The following is a 26,769-nucleotide window of genomic DNA, read 5'->3' on the forward strand; positions in this document are numbered from 1 at the left end:
CACTCTACAGTTAATAACCAGTAATAACACAAAAAAGGAGGGGCTGGGCTTTGCCAGGTTAGGGAGAGAAACACAGAAGGGCTGTGTAAGAGTGCTTTGAGGCCATTCTGAGCTACAGTTGAGATAGGAGAGTATATATAGCCTGTTTCAAGACCTGTTTTTTCAAGAAATAATACTTGGACACAGTTGGCTGGTTTTGATCACTCTTGTAATTACACCTGGAGGGAACAGAATTGCAGGGGCTGAAAATAACTCAGCCCTGCCAAGGTAATCACTGTTAGCACAGCTCTGTGGGTTAATTAATCAGGTGACTCTGCTCAAAGGTACATGATGGTGAGAGGGGTAAGCTCTAAAGAGATCTGGGCTCAGAGGTTGGTCTGTAATACCTGCTGGGTAGGCCAGACCACGTTGCCGTCTCATGCATCCCTATTGTGGCAGCATGAAAACTTGCAGTTTGATGATCAGAATACCCAGAGACTACATGTAAAATTTCTTTGCATGCCAGGACTGATGCATAGTGAAAAGTCTGGCATTCTTCCTTATCTGTCTTGGCATGCCAGGGGGGCTTTTGCACCTTGGGCAGCTTGCACATCTCATCAACCACTGCAGTAGGTGACATCAGTATCTATCCAAGTGACAGCATCACATGGCAGGGTAGGAAGTATTGAGGTTGCTACCAGCCTATCTGCCTCTAGATAGGTATTAGGTGTGCACTGTGGCTTGATGTTTACCTGAGTTTTCGCATTCAGAACCATCAAGCCTGTGTCCATCCACTCATTTGCATCACCATGATGTTTCATCAACACAAGATAGTTTCTTCTTGTCACGCAGAAAGGAAAGGAGACATCCCCAAAGTGTGCTGACATGGACAATGAAAGGCCTTTCCAGGAAAGCCTCTGAGTGACTGTCCTGCACATTATGAGCCATCTGGAACTCCAGTGAGGCAGTCCTGGGCATGTGCCACAACCAAGGTCATCTGTGGTATCTCCACACCACAGGGAGCAATGTGGCTGAATCTGTGCTAAAAATTATGGAAACAGATCTCTCCTTCTCCTTCTTCCTTGGTGTCATGTAGCTCATCTTGGTAAAAAGCTGGTGTCCAGATGGGACAGAGATTTGTTAGAACTGAGGCTAAGTCAGGATTTGCCTGTTTTTGAAAAAGTTAGAGGAATAAAAAGTATGACTGATAATTGTGACAGATACTTCCTGTTAAACGGTTTGTCCCATAGACATTTAGTAGCATTCTGACTAAGCCAATAGGCTGTGCAATTACAATGATTTGCCTGCCTCAATACCTGCGAGCATTAGATTCCCACTAGAGTGGAAGTCTGAGAGACTTGCTTCCCCTTGCAGAATTCAGCTCCATCAGAGGCAAGCACCTCTGAAACTGTCAGCTTTGAGGGAAAAACATTCAGGAGTATTTCTCAGAACAAAGCATTCCAATCCAAGATGAACTTTTAGATAATTTCAAAAATATACTAATATTAACATATTGTTCCTGCAAAGTGTTATATCTGCTTACCAAAATACAAGTTTTAAGAAGCTGAAATTGAGGCAGAACACTGTTCCACTGCAATTATTAATGGTTTTGCATAGATTTCCTTCAGGGAAGATTTCAAACTTCTTGAAGGGAGAAAGCGTTTCTAATTTGGAAAAAAACAAACAAAAAAAAAAAGTGACGTTTCAGGATTTCCATTTTCTCCATGTGTCAGGCTTCCCAGTCTTGCAAGAACATGTATCTCAGATGGGGAAGCACAAAAATGCACTTATTCTTAAATAGAATAGGATCCACAAGATAGTCCTTTTCTGATGTAGCTGCTTGATACTGTACAAGAAAGATAGCTGGCATGCCTCTGCTCTACTGGCTATCTAGGGGTTCATCTTCTCACTAATTCTCTGTTGAGCCACATCTGACAAAGCAGATGTACATACAACCTGTCATGGCTGTTGGAGCAAAAATAATCTTAAGGATGAAGAATGGCATGAATGAAAGGATGAAGAATGGCATGAATGAGAGCATCTTGGTCCATGAAGTGCAGCAGCCTGAAAAGTACATGTATCTTGCACTGCCGACTAGAACTTATCTCAGGTTTCCCCAAGGATCACAGAAATAAAGGTATATCTGATTCCTTTGTGTCAAGCACCAAATACCAAAGCACAACATCCAAGTCAATATTTTTAAGCCCAAGACAACAATGTTGTGTTAAACAAGAAAAAATGTACCTGCCTGAGCTACCAAATGACACCACAGATATTGAAGTGTAAGCCTGATGAAGCTTTTCTCTGGGAAGTTTTGCACTTCCAGCCACTCTAAAGGAAATAATTCAGAAAGATGTTCTCAGCAGAGAAATAAGCTGCAGGTCCTTGTTTTGTCTCTGTCAAGGTGCTATACACACAGTGACACTGTCTACATAATGATTATCAAGCACGAAATACAGCTCTATAAGTCTTTGTTCAAAAACCAGGTCGGACTAAGAGCAATGCCTTCAATAACATTTCATTTATTTTACAGTCAGGATGTTGTTTGAGCAGGAGGCTCCAATTAATGACTACATTAATAGGCTTAGCACAAACAGGGTACGTGTACTATCCTCTCCATTTGCAGAGCATCTGGTAACAAAATTAACTGACCTTCTGTTATTCCTATGCATTGTCAGTGAGCACAGAACCAGTCTGTCACTTCCCTTATTCCTGCTGAAAGCCAGACAGACCTACTTATCTGTAGTCATAAGATTTTATTTAGAAGGAAAGAGGTGACACTAAGATGGCATTCACAGTATTCAGTACCTGATCATCAGATTTCTTCAAACTTCCAATTAATTTTAATGTATAAAAGATTACCAAAGCTTAGAAAGAACATAATAAATGTCAAGACTATTTTTTTAATCTTTGCAGATGCCTCTTTCAAGCAGAAATATGGCATGAGAAGGCATTGTTCTTTCATGAAAATCTCAGATTGTTTCTCACCACTAAGTACAGAATAAAGTAGACTAGTCCTGTAGCCATTCTTAAAGCAATGTCCTGAACTGAAATTTTAGCCAAAACAACAAACATTTCATAGAACAAACACTTTCTCTGCAAGTCACTTTGAAGAGTGAAGTCCTGGCTCCATTGAAATATCTTGTGGGAAATCATAGGTTTTCTTAGAATTCTTATTTGCTAATATATATGTATATTAATCAAGTAAGCAAATGATCCCAAGTCATTCTAGCCACATAAAACCATGGAGTAACTAGAGATCTAATTTTCACTAGAGCTGATTAAAAGTATTACTGTGAAAAAAAGAAAAGTAAAGTATACCTGGCTTCCAGCAACTGTATTAAAACACATCACCAATGTGTTTACAGGGCAGGTAGCATCCACACGCCTGTTCTTCGGAGCACCAGGCAAACTCAGAGTCTCAGTCTCCGGCCCAAGACACAGAAGAAGCTGAATTATTACTGAGAAGAGCTTATTTGAGCACAGACTACAGTCAGAAGATATTTCCAAGTGAAGATTAAACTTTCAAAACTTAAATGTTCACCATCTGCAATCATGTCACTTTGTAGCTGTCAAAAAGAATCTGTTTCTGTTATTTCTGAAAGACAAGCAAATCTGGACTGTTAAATGTTGTGGTCAGCTGGCCTTCAGATGTCAACTTTTCATTTGTCCCAAACATTGTTTGTTTGTTTATATTGTTTCCTGGAAGAAAAAATGTATATACACCCATCACTTTCACTGAAATACGGGCCCCCAATTTGACCCTCATTCTCCTTCCAGTGATACTAGTAAGGATCCGATTTTCCTCAGCTCTCCTGTATGCAACTTGTTTGCCTCAGTATAGAACTGGTAAACCTGAGAAAAGAGTGAAACCTCTGTTCAGGTGAGAGTTTTGGGGATCAGAATTGTTCCTTCAATCCTGTTGCTAAAACCAGAATGTAACATCTTCCAAAATTTTGGTTAAATAATGGTGAGTTTTTAAGAAATCTATTTTGCATACCTCTAGATTTCTGAGTCTTTAAGTTCCAGCTACGTCATATTTTCAAAGTTTGCTGGTTTGCTGGTTTACTGTAAGGAAACATTTAGGTCCAGCTTTTTTTCTTTCTTTCTTTTTTTTTTTAATTTCTGCTTTTCTTATTTTTGTTTCTCCAAGTCTTATTCCCTCTTAAATAGGAAAAGTATGAGTTTCATATAGTTTCTTAGTTTAAGCATCTGATATTTTTAGTAAGATGTCTACAGTGTGAAACTCTTAACAAAATAGTAGCAAGCAGCCCTACTATTAGTGACAGTAAGGAAGACATGAATACCAAGACAACATCAGAAGGAAAACTGGGGGAAGAGGAAATTGGGAAGGTCAAATTGTAGGAGGCAGTAGCAGCGTCAGATCCCAGTTCCAGAAACAGAAATGGCAATTATTTTAAAGATCCTCAGGGCCTTTCTCTGAGGCCAAATGGCACAGAAGACCCTGCATCCATATTAAACTCTTTTACTCTCCAAAAAAGGGTAGTAATATGCATACGGTATATTGCAGATAGTGCCTGCTAGTTCCTGAACCGTACCTGGAAGATCTTTGAAATCCGTGAATTGTGTGTTGCAGTTCACTCAGGCCAACCTGTGCAAGGGATTGCTCTGAAGAATTAGCAACAAAGACAGCCAAGTTTCTGGGTCCACCTCATTTATTGATATTGACATAGCAGAATTTCTGGAGCAAAGGAGTTATCTGGGGGCAATGACCATAATCCTGTCTCTGTTTACTAGCACATGTCTACCTATCTTAGACTAGGTGAGGAGACGAGTGACAGATAAGGGGGTGTTTTAGTGCTTAATACCAAGTCTGGAAACCTGATGTACGTGAAATTATTTCAGAGGATCATTTCAAGTTAAAAGTAGAAGGTGCAAGGTCTCTGATATCCTCTACTTCCATATCAACATGATTGTCAATCACTAAGGTTGAGTCCATCTAATCAGCAAGCGATGACACAGCCATGACAGCTGTGTTTCCGCAGATGGACCGACAAATGACTTTTAAGAAACTTGCCAGATATTGCAGGAAGGTTTCACATTCACACCACAGCATGGTAGTAAAAATCACTGAGGTCTGGAAAAAGAGAAGGAGGTTTGGAAAAGAAGGGACACAATGGAGGCTGCTGGTGAGGCTCTGGTTACATGATACAGCAGTTTTGGAGCAATTTGGGGATGTTTTGATAGCATGAGCTGTTGCCTGAGTGTGATGGGGAGGTAGCCACCATGGCAGGAACTGAGCAGCAGGCAGGACAAGGGTCCCTGGAGCTGCCATGGCTGCTGAGCACTCTGTGCTGTGAAACCACAACCAAAGCTTGATGGAGGCCAGAGGCTGCTGCAGTGACCCCAGCTGCACAGGCAAAGAGTTGAAAAGTTTGGTTATACTGAAAGATACACAGTCAGGAAGTGTGCAAAACCAACATGTCTTGATGCAAAGCACAAACTGTATAACTGCTTCTCCTGGCTTGGAGGGCACATAGGAAACAGGATAAAACTGGGCTAACCGGAGGCTGTGCTGGCTGCAGTCCTTGCCAGCAGCCATCCAAACAAGTCCTCCTGCCTGTCTCAGTTAGTGGAGGTTCACCTCTGCCCTCTCTCTCCAGGGCCACCCTCTTCGTGTCACCCTTTCCCTGCCTTGCCATCATGCCAGATGTTTGCCTGACCTGTACGCACAGCTGCTCAACATCAGTCAACAAGTCTTTCATGAGCCATTTTGATGTCTCCTGCTTTGTGCTGGCAGTCTGTACCTTTTAATGCAATCTGCATTCATTTGACTGCTCATCTCATCTCCCTCCTAGTCCTCTGGAGAAAATGGAACTGTGCTACACAAGGGCTAGAAAATGTGAGCCTGGGCATTGTGAAATGGCCCTGAAAATGAACAAAACTGTTTGCAGCCCTGGCAACATCCTTCTGGAATCACAAGCAAGACAAAGGACTATTCCACAAAACCTATTATTAGATCTACCTCCCTCACCCAGGCAAGCAAGTCTGCCTAACCCTGGCTTCTGCTGGAACTTTCAGGAATACTGAGATAAAATCCAGGACAATCTTGCTTATAAATAAGCCAAATAGGTTTGTATGGTAGTTGGCAAGTAAGTGGCTTTGAGAATGGTTACAGACAGATAAAACTGATCATTCTCCTCAATCCATTACTCAGAGTACTGTGTCCAGTTTTAGCCTCCCACATACAGGAGAGATGTTCACAAGCTGAAGCGAGTTCAGTGGCTGGAGAACATGTGTAGGGAGAGGCTGAGGGATGTGGGCTTGCTCAACTGTAGAGAAGAAGGTTAAGGAGAAGTTAAGGAGGGATCTTACTGCTCTTTTCAACTAAAAGGGAGAGCAAAGTTCTCCTCAGAGATGCACAGCAAGGGAAGGGAAGCCTCAATCACATGTTAGAGGATGGTCTATGCTGACTATCTGTATGGAAAAACACCCTCACACTGAGAACAGGTAAGAACTGGGTCATGCTTCTTCAAGAGACAGTGGAATCACAGAATGTTAAGGATTGGAAGGGACCTCAAAAGATCATCTAGTCCAGTCCCCCAATTTTCACCCTTGGAGGTGAGGAAGACCATAAGCAACTTCTGTAACTTGAAGCTGGTCCTGCTTTGAGGAGCAGTTCAGACTAGGTGACCTCTGAGGTTCCTTCTAACCTAAATTATTCTGCGACTCTAAGCACAACCTGCTTGGCAGGTCTCCAGTCTGCTGACTACCTAACCACTCTGCAAATACCAAGATCTTGATCACTTTTTGGAGTTGTGCCACCATTCCCCTTTCCTGTGCACACCAGCCTTTCTCTACAGCACTGCCACCAACCACTCCCACACGTTTCCAGATCTGAGACCCACATTCAGCAGAAAGAAATCCCTTTTGCCTTCATATCCAGGGTGTAGGTTAATGGCCTCAGGGCCACATGAAGCTGCCATCACAGGCTTGATAGCAGGCTGCTCTGTCTCTGCCAGTGACTGGAGAAGACCAGGTGTGCACATCAGCAGAGAAGATGCTCCTGTGCTTGCAGGGATCTTGCAGAAGCTCATTTAAAGCATTCAATGGAGGTACCTCAGCTGGGAAGCTTGTCTCCCTGCCTTCGCCGTGTGCACAGTGAAGGACAGCAGGGGCCTCTGTGACAGCTAAGAGGAAACATGGGGTAAGGATGTTCCTACTTCAGGCATCTTGGCTGTGTGCTTGGCGTTACAGGGACTGATCCAAAGCCTGGTGTGTCCCAGCTGGCAGCTGGAGAGCAGCACTGTAATTGTGCCCCTTCCCTTCAAGATAGCTTCCTCTGCAAGGACAGAGCCAAAATTATTGTGTGCATGGTGGCTTGTCAGTGTGCCAGCAAGTGGTTCCTGACCATGGCTTGAAGACATTTCGGAGAGCAGGCAGCAGCAGGAGATGCCTGGCCTGAGACTGCAGCTGCTTTCAAAAACTACAGCACAGACTAAGCATGTCAAAAAGTGTGAAGGTTATCTTAAGAGGTGAAGAAACAGATGTTATCTGCAGTGATGAGATTTTTTTAGCAAATTTTTATTAATTAGTATTTGCTTCAGACTTCAAATGCTAGAACAGAAGAAAGAAGAGAAGGATAAAAGCAGAAAAATCACAGGTTAATAAGCAAATCAAATAAGCAAATACATGAAAGAGTGGGGTGAGGGACAGGAGGAGATAGAAAAATGTGTTACATTACCCATACCAGCCCCTTCAAGCAGGTTCTTGCACCACATTAATCCCTGTAGGCTTTTATCAGCCAGCATTTGAACTCCCCCGGTGATAATGATACACCGTCTCACTTGGCAGCTGTTACCCTGCCTCGCTGTTCTCTCAGATCAGCACCAAAGCGGGTTTTGGAAGGGTAAATGCCATCAGAGGCAGCGGCGCTGCCCAGCCCTGCACACAGGTGAGTGATGCAGCTCTCCAGGGGCCGGTGTGCAGCCACATGCCACCCACACTCCTCCCTGCGTCGCAGTGGGAACAAACAGCACCCTCAGCTCCTTCCTAAAAGTGCTGCGTGCCTGCACACTGTGCCATGTAGCTTGAGGCAGGGGTAGATGCCAGCAGCTCCCATGTTGTACTCAGGAAAGGCAGAGGCAGAAAAAATACAGGTCATCATCAGAACAGCCCCACTGCCTTCCCACGCCCCAGGGGAGCTGCACTGTGGTACCTCAGGGACATCTTAGGATGCTTTTGTGGAGGTGGTTTCTACACTTTCATTCGTATCAGTCTTGTGCATGGCAGTCTCCTTCTGTGAGCTGGCAATCATTCACCTTTCTGAGGAGCAGTCAGATCCTCAGAGAGCAGTATGTTTTTGTGCTGCCAGCTATTGTTATTATTACTTAGTATTTTAATTGTTAGTGTGATGCTTTAAGCTGATGAAAGTGGGATTTCCAAATAAAACCTGCGAACAGTGAATACATTGAAAAATATGTTGTAGAAAAATGAATCCCACTTCAAAGGCCTTACTCCAGATTAATACTGCTATAGCTGAGAGCAGAATTTAGTCCCATGTTATTATCTCTGAAGGAAGATTAAGGCTTAAGATGCAATTAGTTTCAGTTTAGTGAAAAGGGCAGGATAAAACAAGTATGCTTCCAGTAGAGTGTTTTCCATGGGAGACCAAGGAACCAAAGACCTTTTTGTTGTTGTCTGAATTATACATCTCAAAGTTTTGTCTTAACCTTTAACAAACCCATCATTAGACAAACAATGCTTTTGCACTGCAGATTTTCTTATATATATACTGAAATAATAACCTCTGTGAAATTCCTGGTTTAAACACAGGAATATTGGTAGGAAAATGTTTTCAGGAATAAAGTCTATTCCTTTCCTGTTTCAGAATACACTTTACTTATATAAGCACACTGATACTGGGTATAAATGCTTTCCCCAGATACAGTTAATGCAATTCAAATCTTTATAAGAAATAGAGCCTAGCTATTTTCCTAGTCCTATGTATCCCCTCAGTCAGCATGAGGAGGAGGAAGTATATGAGTCACTAGAAATGTGTTTTTCACTCTCCAAAAAGTTAGATTAAGGAGACCTAAAATGTGTATTTAGTTTCAACACAGTGCTATGTTCTGGCCCAGCACTTTATTCAATTCCATTCTTTAAACTCCAGCAGTTTTCTAATGCCTTAAGCCAGAATGAATTAGGTGTATCCTTTGTTCTTTTTCTGCTCATTTCACAGTGGTCAGTTCCCCTTTCTACTTTGCCTCAAATCAAAATTAGGGAAAATCTTGAAATTTAAGAAAGATATTAATGTTTTTGCTAATATGGACCATACATTGCTTTGGGCAGGGACAGGTACACCCTACAGGGTTGCTAAATTTTTCAGCACTGAGTAATGACATATTTAGTTGGGATCTCTACACATTACTGTAGTCTACATGTTATGCAATAAATGTATGGTTTGGAAGTCATTCTGGAGCATATATATTCTTCCTTTCTGAGTACCAAACTCAGTGGAATGGGCTAAGAAGAAAGTAGACATGCTGAAAAGAAAAAGAAAGGATATTTTGAGAAAGTTTCTGCTTAGTCATAGTAAATACAATAAACTTTATTGCAGGCAGCAAATCATGCTTAAAAATAACTTCTTCCAGGCACTGTATTTTGAGAACAGACTTTGGGCTTACTAACACAATAAGTGGTTGAGAGTAGCAAAAGCAATAAGGAAGAGAAGTTCTTTATCCAAAGAATGTTCATGGTTTGAAATTCAGGCCCAAACTGCTATAGAGATCACAGATTACCTTAGAGACTTTCAGGTCTTCAAGGTCCCTAATTTATGAAGGATAAAATGCCTTCCAACTGTTTTATGGAGAGCATGCAGATTGTTTCCTGAAGAAAACATTTGAAAAAAATATTTCATTTCTTTTCTTTTGGCCCCACTGATGCCACAATTAGGTGTGTATCCCCAGGCTGTCCGGGAGGAGAGCTCAGAGTCCACGTGCTGTAGTGGGTTAAGGAGCTCTGCAACTCTTTCCTTGGTGAATGACCAGGAAAATTGCCTGTCTTTCTAGGTATGTTGGCAAAGAAAATAAATACTCCAGAAAGTTATCAGCAATTGTATGATTTAGTTTACATTTCCGTTTCAAAGCATGCAGTCATCACCAGCGGAAAGTGGCAGCCAGTTTCCAGCCCATCCCCAGAGACTGGAAGATCAGCCTAGTTTGAGATCAGTGTCAAGCTTAAGTCCTTTGATTTTTGGCATGTGTGACAGAGATTCCAGTATGTCAGTGCAAATCTGAGATTATACATCCAGCAAAGACATCAGATTTTGAGAATACCATATTAACTACAACCTTTTCCTCTACCAGTATAATTTCTTTTATTCCGTTGCCCATATTTTTAATTTGCCTTAAAAACAGGGTAAATAAAACTTCTGACTGTTTTAGAAAATTAAAATCACTTTTCCATATCCTAAATGATCAGGCATGCCCTTTACTGTATGGGATTTAAATTATGTGAAAATATTAATTCTCAATTATCATTTGTCAGCTCTCTCAAACACATTGGTGGTTTCTATTTAGCTCTGTTTAAAAAAATAATCTTTTGCATAATGAAGTAGGAAATAGGAAAAAGCAAAGTAATCATTCAGACCTCTTGAGAACTTTGCAAACCATCATTTATCATTATCATGGATGTAATTTGTCTGAGAGTCTAAAAAGTAGAAGTATTTATAGCATTGGAATAGTTTGAAACCAGAACAAGCGGTTGTGTTAGATATCCAAAGATGGAACTTGGAAAACCAAGAGCAGTTGTCAGCCAAAGGCTTTCACAGAGCTGAGAAGATTTCTTGAATGACATACACAGTGGAATATCTTTGTACAAAATCTAGAGACTTAGCTGTTCACAGTCCACAAATACTATTATTTATTTATTAGTTACATTTGGTGCAGCTGTACCTAAGGACTAACTTGGGACCCCATTTGGATGCAGAAGAATACGTAAGATCTGTCTTGAAGAGCCTTAAAAGTGAAATAGATGTAGGGAAAGCATGTAATGTGAAAATCAACAAGGCAATGCTTCAATGTCATTTAGTTCTCTTTAAGCACTTTCAAGTGGATTGCACAGCAGAGTAACAAGTAAATGGAAAGAAAAAGGTGATGTTCTGGGTAGAAAAAGGCAGGGGAGGTACAGCTGTGGATTGAAATTGATGCACAAAGTTGTGAGGAGAATGGAAGGGTTAGGTAGGCAAAGAAGAGAACAGAGGAGGGCCGTGCATGCACAGAACGTTCCTCGTCGTGGTGCAGGGGGTCAGTGTCCCAGCACAGGTGCCACGAGTCCTCTGCATGGACACAGGCACTAAGTCACCAGGATGGTTGCCCCAAGAGACGTGCCCTTTGCTGGCCTCATGCCTCTCTCCTCAGCCTCCTGTGCCTGGCAGGGAGAAGCCTTCAACCAGATGTAGGCTGGGAGGAGCACTGGGCCCCATGGAGGTACTGGGACTTCTCCACCAGTCACACTTCTGCACCATATCCCTGCCAAAATCAGCCTTTGGTTTGCTCCCCTCTGTGGTCTTTCCTTGTTGCAGCATGCTGTGAGAGAAGGGAAGCACCAGCGGAGCTTGAATTCCCACTGACAGATTTCCCGACGCAGGCAGGTGCTGGGGGGCAAGTGCACCAGCTCTTGCTTTGGCAGCCTTTGTAGATGCACCAGCCACCCGGACTGCTTGTACACAACATGAAATGAACTTTCCTCTGGGCACAGCAAAGGAGGACTCATAGCAAAATCCTATTAAGAGTGACTGGTTACTGGGGCTATCGTAGATTTTTCTTGGGTCTTGTAAAAAATGGTTGGTTGTTATAGGTGGCTTCATGGGACACAGATGCAAGTTATCAGTGTTAGCAGGATATGATACAATTTTCTCTAGAAACAAAACTAAAACCTTGTAAAATTTGAAGCAGCCTCTGTGCCTTAGCTCAGGTTTAGTATATTGCCTACTACTATAGAAGCCCCTTTCAGGGTCTGGGACCATCCTGCAACACAACTAAGAAATATTATAAATACAAATTCATTTTACAGTTGGATGTGGTAAAGATCAGGAAAAAAATGCATGTTGATTAAAACATAACCCTAAGGAAAATTCAAGCTTGTATAGCCTATATGCATTTGTGTCAGCCCAGCAATCTGAAAAATGCCCAAGTCAAGTTTTATTTTTTGAAAGACAGAATAGCATAATGACAATCTAGATTTAAATTCAAACATGGTCCTAGGTTCATACCTGTAACACTCATTTATGATGAACCTGGGAGAATATTGTATTAATGAATGCAGGTTATACACTACCGGAATAAATGATGTGCCACAGATGGAGAGATCATGGAGGGATCAGCTTGAGATGCATATATTTTTCTGATACATTAAGCCAAGGGACTGACTACAGTTCAGTTTCTCATGCTGAGGTATTTTTTTACATTTTTTTCCTTAGGCTAGCTTGTAAAGACAGAATAAATTGTCCTTGACATTGGTAAATGTATTTCTTCTGTCAGCCCATGCCCCTTCCCTCTCTATGCAATACCCCATGGAAACAGCGCATGGGGGGAGCTGTGCTTAGTATTCTGCAGCGCTGAGTGCCTGAGAGCTCTGAAATGGGAAGCTCTCCCCTCCAACAAATTACTGCAGGGAAAACAGACCATGCTTGCTTTCAGCCTACAAATATTTGCCTTTGTGAAGTGTAGTGCCATTTGGGAAAACAATGTCATTTTCATATGAATCTGGATTTCTTATATTAGACAGCAGTGAAGAAAGATGAAGTTGAACCATCCAGATTATTCTAGAAAATAATGTATGCCCTGGATTAAATTTGTCTGCATCGGTATGTGATGTTCTTTTTACATGTATGCAATCGTGTATGTGTACATTAGATAGCTTGTTACACCAAGAACCAAAGATCCTACTCCAGCACCTAATGATGCTATCTGCAGTCCAGCCCTCCTCCTCCCACACCCGCTTTGCTTAAAGAGCTCATTTGAGATAAAGATTGTGCATAGGACTGATGCTGGGCCTTTGCAAATGTAAATCCCTTTCAAAAATTTCTTAATCTGTCACACAGGTCTCTTATGAAAAATTGCCTGTCAAAGTCTCCTTTGCGATCCTGCTTCATAAGAACTTAAATATTTAGGCTGATGGTGCTCTAAGACTCCTGCCTGTCATGCTGACAAATACAGTTGTGGTGTCAGGATTTCTCTGCCTGTCTGGATTAGACTGCTGTCTGCAGTCTTCTACTTCTAGCACATGCTTTTTTTGTTTTGCTTTGTTTGGTGAATTATACAGTTCATCAGACAAAGGAATGTTGGTCCTTATGCACTAAGATAATGCAAATTAAAAAAAAAAAAAAAAAAAACAACAATAGAAAAGTGAACTCACTAATAATGCACTCAAACAGAATGAGAAATGACCAGCAAAGCCTGGGGGATTTAAACTAAATTCAATCAGACAGACAGAATAGAAAGAAACTTAGGAAAGATACCATGCTTTTTCTTTTTCAAAGAAGAAGAATGTAATCTGATTTCTATTTGAAGAATAACAGGATTTTCACAAGGTCCTTTTTGAGTAATTTAGACACACTAAGGTACCAGAATTCAATTATTTTTCTTTTCTTTCAAAGTAACCACTATGGCAACAAATAGGAGATTCCTAAGCAGCTGCCTACAGTGATGGTTTCACGTACTCAGGCTCTTTGCACGTGGAGAAACTTTGGAATTCAAATGAGATTAGAGCACTTGCAAAATATAAGATGCCTGAAATGCAGAGGATAGGCATTCTTTGCTCACAAAAAACACATTGTGCTGACATGCCACATGTATAGCTGAGCTGGTCTGCACTGTGGTCCAGCTTGCAATGCCAAAGTGCAGCTAAAAAGGCTGAAACGCTACCCTGCCTTTGCATCCTTCCCTTCCCTGTTACCCCAGCCAGTGCACAGGCACTGGGCAGCATGCGGTTCAGCTTCCCTTAATTTCAAACCCACTAAAAATAAATTCATTGATAAAAAGGCAGGCAGGAGCTGGCAGCTGGTGCTCTGCAGCAAGCATGGGTGGGGCAGAGCCTGCGGAAAGCACAGAGGCGTCAGTCGGTGGGATGCTTCTCGCTGGGGGTACCGAGTCCCCAAAGAAAGACAACTGTCATAATGTGGAGATTGACACTGCATATTTGCAGTACGTCATCTGACTGTGTGGAAAGTGAGACCCAAACTCTGCTCCACTTAACCCAAAACACAGCATGTAAGATGCCTCTGCAAGCTCTGTTTCCATGGAAATGAACGTTAGCGTTAGCTTCCCTCGGTAAAATGAATCTATTAGACCGAGTTCAGTGAAACAGGTATTTTATCCCATTTCACTCAGAGAGAAGATAAGGATTAACTTGAAATCTGCACATGGCATTATGAGACCATGATTCGATTATTCTTCCAGGGCTTTATAAGACAAGGAACTACTAGGCTGTATTACGTAGGTAGAACAATACTCATTTATGCTGAGGCTGACTCAGATACATAACTCTGCCAAAGCCTGATAAATCTTACACCAAAAAGAGGACAAAATAAATGTGATCATATCTGCCCTCAAATTAGACTTTATTACTGACATGATCTTCAAAAAATAGTGTGATTCTGATTTCAAGAAGAAAAGGAGGTGTTTCAGTTGCCCTACTGATTTTTTTTAAGGATTGGATCTATTTCCTACAAAAAAACCCGTCTTCCTTACCACAGCACTAAATTATTAAATCATCTAAGTCAAGTGAAAAGCAGACTTTTTCTGTAATGATATTAAATCATAAGTTAAATTCTATCTCAGCCATGGAGAAAAGGCAGGATTTATGTGGAGTTGTTCTCAATATACATTACCAGAGACACTGCTTGATAGGTCTCCCTCCAAGCTGTCAAAGAAAAGGCAAGTCTCCAAGAAATGTTCTGGAAATAAAACATTTTTTAAAAAAGCAAAAGAGACTTCAGAGCTATTTTCAAAACATGGTGGATCACTGGAGGTTGATAGAATGAGTACAGTGTTTACTCAATTAAATATGGTAATGTTATTTAAAGTGGTCAGTAAAATGGCTAATGCAGAAAAAAATGGAACAATTTTTCTCAGTAGACCCATTCTCTTTTAATATCTATAGGCACTGGAGAACAAGAATATCTGTGGGACATGTAGGGTCATGTCCTGGTCCATGGATTATTAGTATGATTGGTAATTAGAAGCTCAGCTGCAGAATCATTAGTTTACTTCTTCTTGTGAGAGGAACCTGAGAAGACTTCAGTTCCCAGATTGCATTTATGGAATTTAGTTCACAGTTAAAGAAAAAAATAAAAATGTAGTGAAATCAAAGATAATTTGGCCCCTGAGACAGAAAAACAATTAAACTTGTATCTAATTTTAAGTGTGTTCTCAGTTCTTTTGAGGAAAGGTCTTAATACAAAATAAGAGAAGGCTGTACGCGGCCTATTATGCTGACACATGTCAGTTTGACTCCTGGAGTTTAGGTTATGTTTTCACAGAAAATAAAGTAACCATAAGCAAGGATGCCTCTCCTGAAATGCAGAAGTGCTCTGGTGGAGTCAGGAACACCCTCCCCTCCCACCGGGTCCTGCAGGGAAGAGGGTGCTCATCATCCCATCCACATTATCAGCATCTTACAGAACTGGGCTCTGAGGAGCCATGCTGGCCTAGAAAGAGATTGCAACAGACAATGAGACAATTAATGTCTTTTTAAAGCTGAGGAAATTTTCCCACTAAGTCCAAATTTCTGAGGCCTTCTGTCTAACACCCATATCTGTAAAGTTTTCAGGTAAACCTACACAGTCTTTGTTCCATATCATTATCCTTTCCCTTGCAAACCTCGAAGTACATAATAGACCCAAAATCCTCAAAAATGCATCTTTCTGTCAGTCTAAAGCAAATGCACAGAAAAAAACCCAATAATTTTAAAAACTCCACTTAAGGAACAAAGTTCTTTCTAACACAAATGAGGTTATAAGAGTGTCTTAGGCTAACGCAGCTAATTCTATTGGGGCATAACCTGATCTCCTACCCTGCAACAATATACTGTTTATAACCTGCTCTTTTAAATCAGTTCCTGATCAAACCCATCCCCAGTTCATTAAAAATTATTCTACAAGCGTATCTAATAAAAGAACTAATTGGGACACAGGCCAACATCTCCCAGCTTCTTGATAGAGTTCTGACATTTTAGTACTTTTAATTAAGGGTATGTGCTGGTGTTACAATGTGCAATAAATTGTTCGGTAAAGATATGGAATACACTTCAGTACTCTTTTTGGGGAGGGGACAGTTTGTTATTTTGGTTTTGAAACAGACAGACAAGGACCTCTTCAAGTTCTGTTCTTGAACAGATGTTCTGAATTTTGGAAGCTTCTTTCCTCATCTTGGTCTCATAATCCTTCAAAATCTTCTCAAGTTTTCTATATTTCATTGCCTGTAACAGAAGTATAAGGCTATTTTAATTTGTGTTAGTTTTATGTGCAAGGAGACTCAGCCTGAACCACAAATACATGCGGGCAATGGGACAGATCATGTACAGAAAACAGGAGAGGACTAAAACCACTAAGGACATTGCAATACAGGTAGGCATCTTGCTCATACCCTTTCTATGTTGCAGTTGAGACGGACAAACGACACAGACCAGGTTCTTTCAAGATGAAAGTAATAGATGTCATTTATTGCTATAAGTGCATTTTTATACAATTCTACCAGTTCATGTGTCTTTTCACTATTGGTTACAAGTTACAGCACTAACATCTCATTGGTTAATTTTTCTATCATCCATGTTATTCTTCTATCCCCTTCTCTCTCACGGGTACATCTCTCCTCTCTCCGGATACTCCTTTACTCCCGTCCTTCTCAAGGGTAAATCTTAATATCTCAAGGCTGATCTCTACTCTCATATTTTCTGTCAAGGATTCCACAGACCCGCTGCAGTTTCCCACATTTCTATCCACACACAAAACCTTGTTGCTTGACATTCCAGCGGCCCTTCCAACTGACACAGCTGGAGGCTGAGCTACAACTTGGACTGCAAATTCAGCTGGACCAGGAAACAAACCACTTCACAGCAAAGACAGACATGCACAATGCCACATAACATCTGACAGGCAGCTCATGCCTTCCCACTGTTTGCTTCCCAAGCCAGAAGAATAAACAGGGCTTTCTGTACCTCAGCAGGAAGGAAGCACCGAATGGCTCAGGCCAAGGCACCACGAAGACTTGTACAACATGCTGCAGGGACTTCTCACCACAGGGAAGGTCTGCAGCATGGCTCTGCGTATCTAGGGGCCATCCAAGGAGTAGGTTGCTCACTCTATCCAATTTTCAGGACAGTTATAGTCTGAAGGCCATTGTCATGTAATAAATATTTCCTGAATTCAATCAACTAAGTGATTTCAATCCATTTCCATTTTTGATCCTTTTATTTTGACTGTAAAGCCATCACAGATGTTTCCTTTTCTTTGACCTTTTCAGCTGAGAAGCCAGCGACTGGGGAGATAAGAAGCGACTTCCATTTCACCCTTACAGAATGGTTCTCAGCCTGCCTCCTTGCTTCCATGGTGTATGCTTGTAATTCAGAGTAAGCTGGACAAACAACATGGAAAGTTGGTTCTGTGTCTGTAAATATCTTTTTTATATTGCTAAAAAATGCTATTTCATGTCCAGCATTGCCTGCAGGATACTTTTTATAGGCATATAAATCAACCAAAGGAAGTTCAGTGACATTTAAAACAGAGCTTGGTCCTTCACATATTAAAGTTTTAACCATTTTTAAGTGTTCGTATTCCGAAGAAGGTTAACTGGCTATAATTATTATATCACAACTTGTAATGAAACAACTAAAGGAAGAAACAAAAATTATGGATTTGAAATACATTTACCTGTTGAATGTTTTCTGTGTCCGCTACCACGTTAAAAACCCTAGACAACACTAACAAAATTTAGGTTAAGGAAAAAGATAAAGCGATTAGTATCTGACCAGGCATCTATAAACAAGTAATGTAAAAAAAAAAAAAAAAAGCTTTTTGCACATAAAGCCTAATTACTTTGGGAGAAAATCCTTCTTTGCACGCAGAAGGACAGATCATGTGCTAGCTCTAATTTATGCTGATCCTTATATATTGTACAGTAGGGATCTGCCTTATCCCTTGGCTGTCTCTATGTGACATGCAATTTTTCACAGTACTTCCCAGTGATTTTTCAGAATCCAGAAGCAATTCAGCATGGAGAACAATGGCAAGCAAGACATGGTGAGTTGTGTCTGGTCATGGCAATACAGTTAGGTTATCTTCCAGCAATATGAAAAGAGATTGCGTATTATCACAGCTGCTGCTTGCTCTTTTAAAAGCTGTGAAGCAGGAAAGAATTTCTAGCTTGTCTTTCACTAATCTAGCCATCTCTCCATTCTAAAGTCATTCCCACCTTTTCTTTCTCTTCCATTATTTCTTCTGTATGAACATCTTAATTCATTAAGGAGATGAAGCAACATAACTCCATGTACGACAGCTAGCAGACTTATTCTATCAAACACAAAATGTTTCTTCATTATAACTTTTATGATCTCTCTGAAAGCACTGCAAAATCTCTGGGTGATATTACTGGTACGGTAAGCATGGTTATTTTAGGTATATGTTCATATTTCAAGATTAGCAGGGGATTTTTTTTTTTTAATACGGCAGTTACTATAGTGACAGCGACAGTTTCGGAGAGGAAAGATGGCATTGTGATGAAGATATTGTACTGAGATTCAGCTCAAATTGCCAAGAACTCTTCAGAGAGGGTCACTTACATCTTTTTATTTTCCAGTATTTTTTATTTTCCTGGCAGTGCTCTGGTGAACAAGTTGTTGACCTGAATTGCATGACTAGAGCTGGCTGAGAGTTGTTTGTTCATTCTTCAGAACTCTTCCACATTTATAAAATGTTCTTCTTCTGTATCACAACAAACCCAAATCTCTTGAAAGCTATTTTGTCTAAGTAAAATAAACCATCCCAGCAAAGTCTAATGCTGAAGACCCATGCTTTGTGCCGAAGGGGGACTTGATCCCAGGCTGCTGACTTGTCCCAAAAAGGCTAATAATGCTACAGTATTGAGGAAGTTCTGTATTTTCCCTCCTTTTGAAAACGAATTTCATTCTAGATTTGAAAAAAAAAAAATCCCACAAATATTTTCTGGCAAGAAATTTGTCATAAGTGATATGTTCCGAGAAAAGTTGAGTTTCTAATGAGCTGTTATTTTTCTAAAACTTTTTTTTTCTTAAAAAATGGCTGTAGCCTGCACGACTGTGGTGGTCAGTTTACAGATATCTAGATAAAAGACAAGAGAGAATTGATCTGCATTGGTTTCCTGAAGTCTATAAGTGTGTGTAATTTCACAACATATGAGGCAGAGTGCTAATTCAGGCTTAATCAGAACATGTTTGTTTAAATGTCAGCTTTTCATCCATAAGTAGCAAGCTATGGAAAGCCTGTCCTCATAGTCACAGCCAAATATTCTCCTCATGCTTGCCCAAGATGTGAAGATGGAGCTCTGTAGTCCAAACTTCTCCAACATACACCATGTAAAGAGACTGCCATCTCACAATGAACTCTCAACGTCCACGATAATTATCAGGGTAGCCATGGTATTGTCAGTGGTGGCCCAGGTGGTCCTTTCTTGCCTCTAATGCCAGTAATACACTTGTTTTAAAGCATGACAGAGCCTTTGACACCCTAAATTTACCGTACATATGGAATCATTCATGGCTGTTGGCAGCTAAAATGTTCATGGCTAAAGTCCCAGTGACAGCTGAAACAAGGTTCAGGCTGCTGATCTTTTTACTCTGTTTCAGTAGCTGATTGCCAGCTTAGAGCCAGTAATTAGCTACGTGAAGCGTTCCTGTCTATGGCCTGCAAGTGTAAGCTCTCAGTGGAGAACAGCCCAACAGAAGAGTGCAGGATGCTGGTCACGAGACTCAGCTAGGCAGTACCAGAAGTCACCAATTTTTCAGTTGTCCCCTAAACAATGCCAGCAACTGAGTGAGCTGGCAGAGAACTTTTAAGACCAGAGTATTTCCCAGTTATAACTGAGAAACCAGTCTCTTATCTCTTCATCTCTTATCTAGCTGTGAATACTCCAGGGAGAAGTCTAACAGCTCAGCTTACACCACCATAGTTTTAATATTACCCTGGAGTGTCAACATAATCAACTACTGCACCTCAGGATGAAATTACAGAGAAGCTTTCTAAGTTATCTCTGTACTGAGGTCTTCAGGATGAAACTTCTGCCCATTCCCTGTGCATCCCCCCAGCAAGAACAGTGGGTTCCAGAGTGTGGCGATGCCACATGGTAATTTTCTGATAATACCACTGTATCAAGAAATATCAGGATCTCCTATGCCAGGGGTGTTGGTCTTTGACAACAGGAAAAGCTTATTTCCCATTTTTGTTTTTTCACCTTGTTGTTTTAGTAACCCTGCTTCTAACAGGAAAATTATGATAGATGCTCTTGCAATGAAAAAAAACAAAACAAAACAAAACCACCCATTTCCTTATTGACGCAGAGTGTATTATTGGGGTGGTGTGATGACAGTATTGTTATTTCTTATTTGGAGGTGATTTGGCTCATGTGCATAGCGTTGGCATTATTGTCATTTGTCATGGAGCTGAAAGGCCTAAAAAGCTGATTATGCTGAAGTGTTCGAAGAAGAGATTCAAGACAGGGCCCTGAGAACATTATAATCCTGCTCAAGCACAATGTGACTTAAAAGCCCACTGTTCTATTTCAGTTGTTTCCTCCCCATGCCTGGAAACCTTCTCTGTCCTTCAGACCAAAATGTACTTCTTATTTTGAATAAGATGATATGATGTCTGAAAGAAACATTGTTTTCACCCGAGTTTACTCCACAAATTAGCTCTTCAAAGGGCTACAGATTCAGAGCAAGTCTCTGTTGGTTCTGCTGGCAAGGAGTAAAACAAGTGGTATTAAGGTCTTGAGAATATAATTCCATCTGAGCTGGTTCTTCGGCCTCTAATGTTTAGTAAGATGGGTTCAAATGAGTCACGTTACCTTAGGTGAGCTGGTTCACAGTGGGGACCTGTTCTGGGTACAAGCTCTGCAATCCTTCAACCGAAGGAGATGAATGCTTGAAATGGTCAGCGACTTTATAACAGACTAGTAATAATCTACTTTAAGAGGGAGGTCAGGGTCACAGTGGGAAGAAAATGGTAAAGATGATATATCATTCTTAAGGTCCTAAAGCAATAGGCATGATATAACCCACACTCAACACCATCTTGTCCTGAAGACTTTGTCTAAGTCCCTTAATGTAAAGGGCACAAGGCAAACACCCTAAAGCACATGCTTCATGATGTGTCCCTGAAAGCACCATCTTACTGTCCTTAGTGCTCCACAGTGCTCTCTTGGGAAATCTGGTGAAGCAGCTTAGGGTCTCTCCTTGAAGTGCCACCTCCTCTCAGTGCTAAATAGGGGCTGAGGTTCAAAGGCACCAGAGGAGTTGGGGTCAAAACTCCAGTTGTTGATTTGCTTGGGAGTCTGTTTTCATTTCATTGTCTTTTGTTATGTTAGTATCTTTGGGGTCATTTTACTTATCTGACAGGCTGTCATGTATGATGGTGTACTTCTGGGTTATTAATTTTCTGAAAGGTCCCAGGACACTGTTCCAAGCAAAACGCATTCCTGGTTCCTCTGTTGTCTTTTTTGAAATTTTCTGCTTTGCCATGCATACAAGGTCAAGACACAGGATGAGGAGACCGTTAGGGCTCCCATATCAGTGGCCATATTGCCTCTCTCTGTGAAAAAAAGATGTTAGAGCACTTGTGTGCTCCCAGTGCCAGGTCTGGAGGAAAGATGGGATGAAAAGTGGTGAGGCGGGAGAAGACTCAGGCAAATGCAGCTGGGAAAGATTTAGTACCCAGTAATCTGGGTGCTTCCCAGATTACTGACGGGATTTACATGCCAAAAACATACATGTTTAACAGGCTCAGGAAGCAGCTGATATCCTTGTTTCACAAACTTGTCATTATTAGAGCTATTGTCAGCCCAACTACTGGGCCCAAAGTGAGTCCTGAACACAAAAGAACGATAAGAAAAAAATATTTATATCAGTTCTGTTTGAATTTTACCAAGTGTGTGATAATTGTCATAGAATTGTTCTTTTTGATACCTTCCAGCTGTGTAAAGAAGGTCTGAGAGAGCTTTTGTTTTGTTTCTGATCTTAGACACCAGGAGTACCAGTTCTGATCCAAGCTCTCAGTTATGTGCCTGTACTTCCTCCAGTGACTTAAATAGAAAATGCATGAAGGCTCTTGGGAACAGGGATGGGATTGGGTCTTAGCTGACAGAACTAAGACTTAGACATGGTTAAGTCAGTATTCCTCTTATTTAGATTCCTTTTACCCCTTCACATCTTTCATTCCTATCTGCACATTGGCCCGTCTTAAAAATGGAGCTGGAAAATAACCCCACCACAATTGTATCATTAGAGCCACCACCCACAGTCAGGAGATGGATTGGAAACTATTTAGGTTGAAAAAAGCTCAGAACAGAGCTCTTTCCAGACCAAATATTTATCCTGCCAGGCTGAGTGAATGGTGCCTCCTATCCTCTAATTTATTTCTTGTTTGGCATCTATTCCCCCAAGACATCAAAGAATAACCTGTTCAGACACAGCCTGTGCCTGGGGTTACCTGTGGGTTAGTCCTTGGCACCTCCCTCCACATTCAGGATAACTCCATCGTGCAAGTTCCTCAGCACCCTACAGAGTTAGGAGAAGGAGCTAGAGATGCCATCTGAGGTACCTTTCTCTTTGTTACACTGAAGTATTTGTCTTTTAATAATTTCAATATCTGAATTGGAAGTTGAGAGTTGGATTCATCTCACCCACATTAGACCATCTGGAAGATAAATACTCGGTCCTGACAAATCATTTCAGCTCTCTCTATGTGCAGGGATGGCATATAGGTACTTCCAGGGATCAGTTCTTCTCATCTATCTCAGATACCTGTTTTAGTGCAATCTGAATCTGCCTCTGCAACTGCCTGTCTCTCTGCAGTAATTTCTTAGGGAGATTACATCATTAATTCCGACTGGATCTCCACTTTTAGGTGGGCCAAGGTGAGCAGGATATCATTCATTTCTAGAGTACTCCATCAGAATATGGTCCACTATAGTCTGTATATGATTCACAGTGGACAGTATTCAGTGCCTACTGCCTACCAAATTGACAGTGCACAGCTGCTAATTTTTCTGAGGAGCTTTTGGTTAACAATCCATCAGAACTGATTCCATATACATATCAGATAATAAAGTACTGAGCCCTGCCAGCATGTTCATATTTGAGTTAGATGGAAGTTGAAAGGAAATGGGCAAAATGGTGTTCCAGGATCTACACATTAGCACACACAACAGAGAGACTCTCCCAAAGGAGAAATGATATGGTTGTAGCTTTGCAGTGTTTGAAGTTTACAAGAGGGTATTTTACAACACTCTCCAGACATAACTATGCATCTATACATATGTAGGACACTGAAAGAATGTAACGATTTACTCAAAGGCAAAGTGATACCCCACTTGCATAAGCTGTTCATCCCTGAGGCACTGTGAGATTATACTGTCTTTTCTACTGAAGCCTTACTTGTGGCATTTAACCAGATCTCATGCACTCGCTATTATACAAACACTGAGAGTTACTGTACCATAAAGATGCAAAGAAGGCTGCTTAAAGAGGAGGGATCTTGCCATATTAGGAATAGCTGTACTTACTTCAGTTTAGCTCTTTGGATAGTATTTAATATTAATATTATTAACAGAGAGTTTTCATAGCTTTAAAGGATATGCAAAGGTAAAATAATGTGTTTAATGTCTGAGGGGAAGGGGATCATGTACTTAGTTCATGTAGAAACTGTTGCTTTCAAATATCTCTTCAATTATAAAGCAATATTTTTAAGAATTCTGATGTTTGAGACTGGGAAATTTGTCTGTTAACCAGCTTGATTATCTCAGAATAGGAGCTAATGGCCCAAATCTGCTTCTGGTATCTGAAAGGCAGAAGTATAATTCAGAAACAGTTTGCAGTGGTGGCCGTAAGCCACGTCAGTGCTGCTTGGTGCTAGACCAGCTGTATGGTGATCTATTTTCTAGTTTCAACACACTAGCCTTGGGGCTGATGTTGTGTGTACCAGTTTCCCAAATCCTCAGCATTGCTGCTGCGACTGCTGAGAGCACAGGGAGACACATGAGAGGCATCAGGGGGACAGTTCCCTCACCAAAAGATTCCATATTCTGGAGAATTCCCCCAAGACCTGTGCAAAGTAGCAAAGTCCCCTGTTGAATTAGACTGGCAAAAGTTGTTTAGATTTCACAGGTTCTTTCATTTTGCCTTTGGAGTGCCTCTAGAAGCTTTTTGTATGGATTTTTCATAACAGTATTGTGCTTGGTATGTTTTGCGCCCACTGGTGTTCTACTAATTAATATTGATCACTGTGTTTTCATATAGTGTTCCATTGTGATGGCAAAGTTGGGATACAAATAGTTTCCAATCATTTTTTGATATCTTATATATGAAATACTTTAAAACTATTGCTGTTATGTAATTTAAAATAAAAATCATACAAATGAAATTTTTATTTTTCTTCTCTGAATCCCTCCTTTTTTCTCTGACAATCAATTAATTTAGTTCCCTGCATTTTGCAACAAGAGGTGAAATGGCTGTTCTCTCTTCAAAAAGGATGGGTACTGCAAATTCTTCATGCTCCTGGGCAAGTATCACTGATGTTAGTGCAGGTCTTGGAAGAGGGCGTGTATGCTTAATGCAGCATAGAGGAATTTCTTTGTTGTTGTTGATAGACTCTATGAAGCAAATTTGTATTGGAACTGGCTGTGGCATTTATGAATAAACGACAGTTTATCAAATGTAAATGTTTCACAAAGATATATCAACTCAATTTTAAACAGAAAAGAGAAAGAAAGAGAAAGATTTTAGCAGTGTGGTCACTAAAATACTGGCCTATGAAGTGGGAGGTGCCCAGCAAAGCCCTCTTAATTGCTTTGAGATTAGCTGTGTTAAAGAATTTTTGGTCGCTGCATGTAGATCTTGATTAGAAGCCTCAGCCCATATCCTGGGCCATGTCCTAATCATTTAGACATCCATATTCCTGATGTAATTGTAGATATTTTAACTCAATTACGCTTTAATGAATCTCTTTGAAAGGTTTTAGTTTCATTCTACTGTGTAGTGGAACTCAGTTGTAAAATGCCAGTAGATGCCACAAAATACACAGGTCTTCTTTAAGGTTGTTCTGTTTAGAGTAGATGTTAGTGAGTTTATGCATGGGAGGAATTTTAAGAGTCTTTCATGGTGTCATCCAAAAGATGCATACCTGTAAAGGTAAACAGTATCTGTTTACATTGCAGCCATAGTAAATATGAGAATCAAACATGTAGCCACATGTATTTTAGTTTGTTCCTGGTATTAGCTAACAACAACTCTTTCCAGAGCAAACACTTTTCCCTAAAAACACACATAAAAAAAAGATACTCAGCAAATACCATCATCTTAGTAGCAGATATTCTGTACATAAGGTTTTTCCATGAATAAAGTGTAACGTCTCACGACATTACAGGCCCAGAAATAGAAGCTTTGAGTACAAGAAATCTGCAGCCTACCAATGGAACCTATAGCTAGTTGTCTACCTAGGTCTCAAGATAACGCATTCGGAAAGCACAAGGTAGGTTGTTTTCAGATATTTTGTGCAGTACTGTTATGGATAAATTGTCTCAATTTATAAGGAGAAAGATATGAAAAGTAGCTCCAGTAGCATTTCTAAAAATTCCCTTAAATATTGTGCTTTTCCTTCCCCTCCCATGACACCTCCCAACATCATATGTTCTGAAGGGGGTGTGAGAATTTTGTATACATAAGTTTTGTATGAATTATGTAACTGATTCATGGTTTGCCACCTACATGTAGATAACTATCCAAAATCCTGCTGATATTACTTCTATGTGTCATCAGATAATTTTATATTGAAATACAGATGGTTTTATATTGAACCACAAAGTCCTTAATAACTTCTCTGAAAAAATAACTATGATGTACAAATACGTATGCATGTATTTGTTCTCTTCTTTTAGGCTTTAATTTTGTTCACGAATGCCCCTTGATAGTCACTGCATGAACATCTATCAGTAAAAGTTCTGCTCCAGATCACATAGAACACATTGTGGGAAACTTCCGCAATGGAATTGAGCAATTTGTATGAAGATTAATACTCATGTCTAAATCTTGACAGTAGCCTTTTAATCACATTAGGAACAAAACCATCCAGAGGGTGAGAAAAAGGGTTAATGACACATCTTCCCTGGAAACAGCTTGGACAAACATGGTTCACTATATAATTTCATTTTTCAAAACCAGATTTATAGATTACATCTCACTGAATCAATTATTTTGGTAAATATAGAGAAAATAACTAGCTTTCCAACAAGAAGCAGCTGTGTTTTTCCAATACTATTAAAGTTTGAGTTAATACTAAAAGGAACCAAAAAATGAAGAGAGTAAGTGGATTATAGGCATTACTTGTTCCATATGACATAATTCCACCACAAGCTCTGTACTGTTTATAGTAAAATGATACTTCAGCTTTAAACTATTATTGCTGAGCTCTTCTTCATATTTACTGTAAACTCTTCTCTGTGGAATTGGTAATCACTCTCATGAACAAAAGAAAGAAGCAATGTTTAACTACCTTCACAGTTAGGAAATTACATCTCATTTTAG

This window comes from Nesoenas mayeri (genome assembly GCF_963082525.1).
Source record: "Nesoenas mayeri genome assembly, chromosome: 1".
NCBI lineage: Eukaryota > Metazoa > Chordata > Aves > Columbiformes > Columbidae > Nesoenas > Nesoenas mayeri.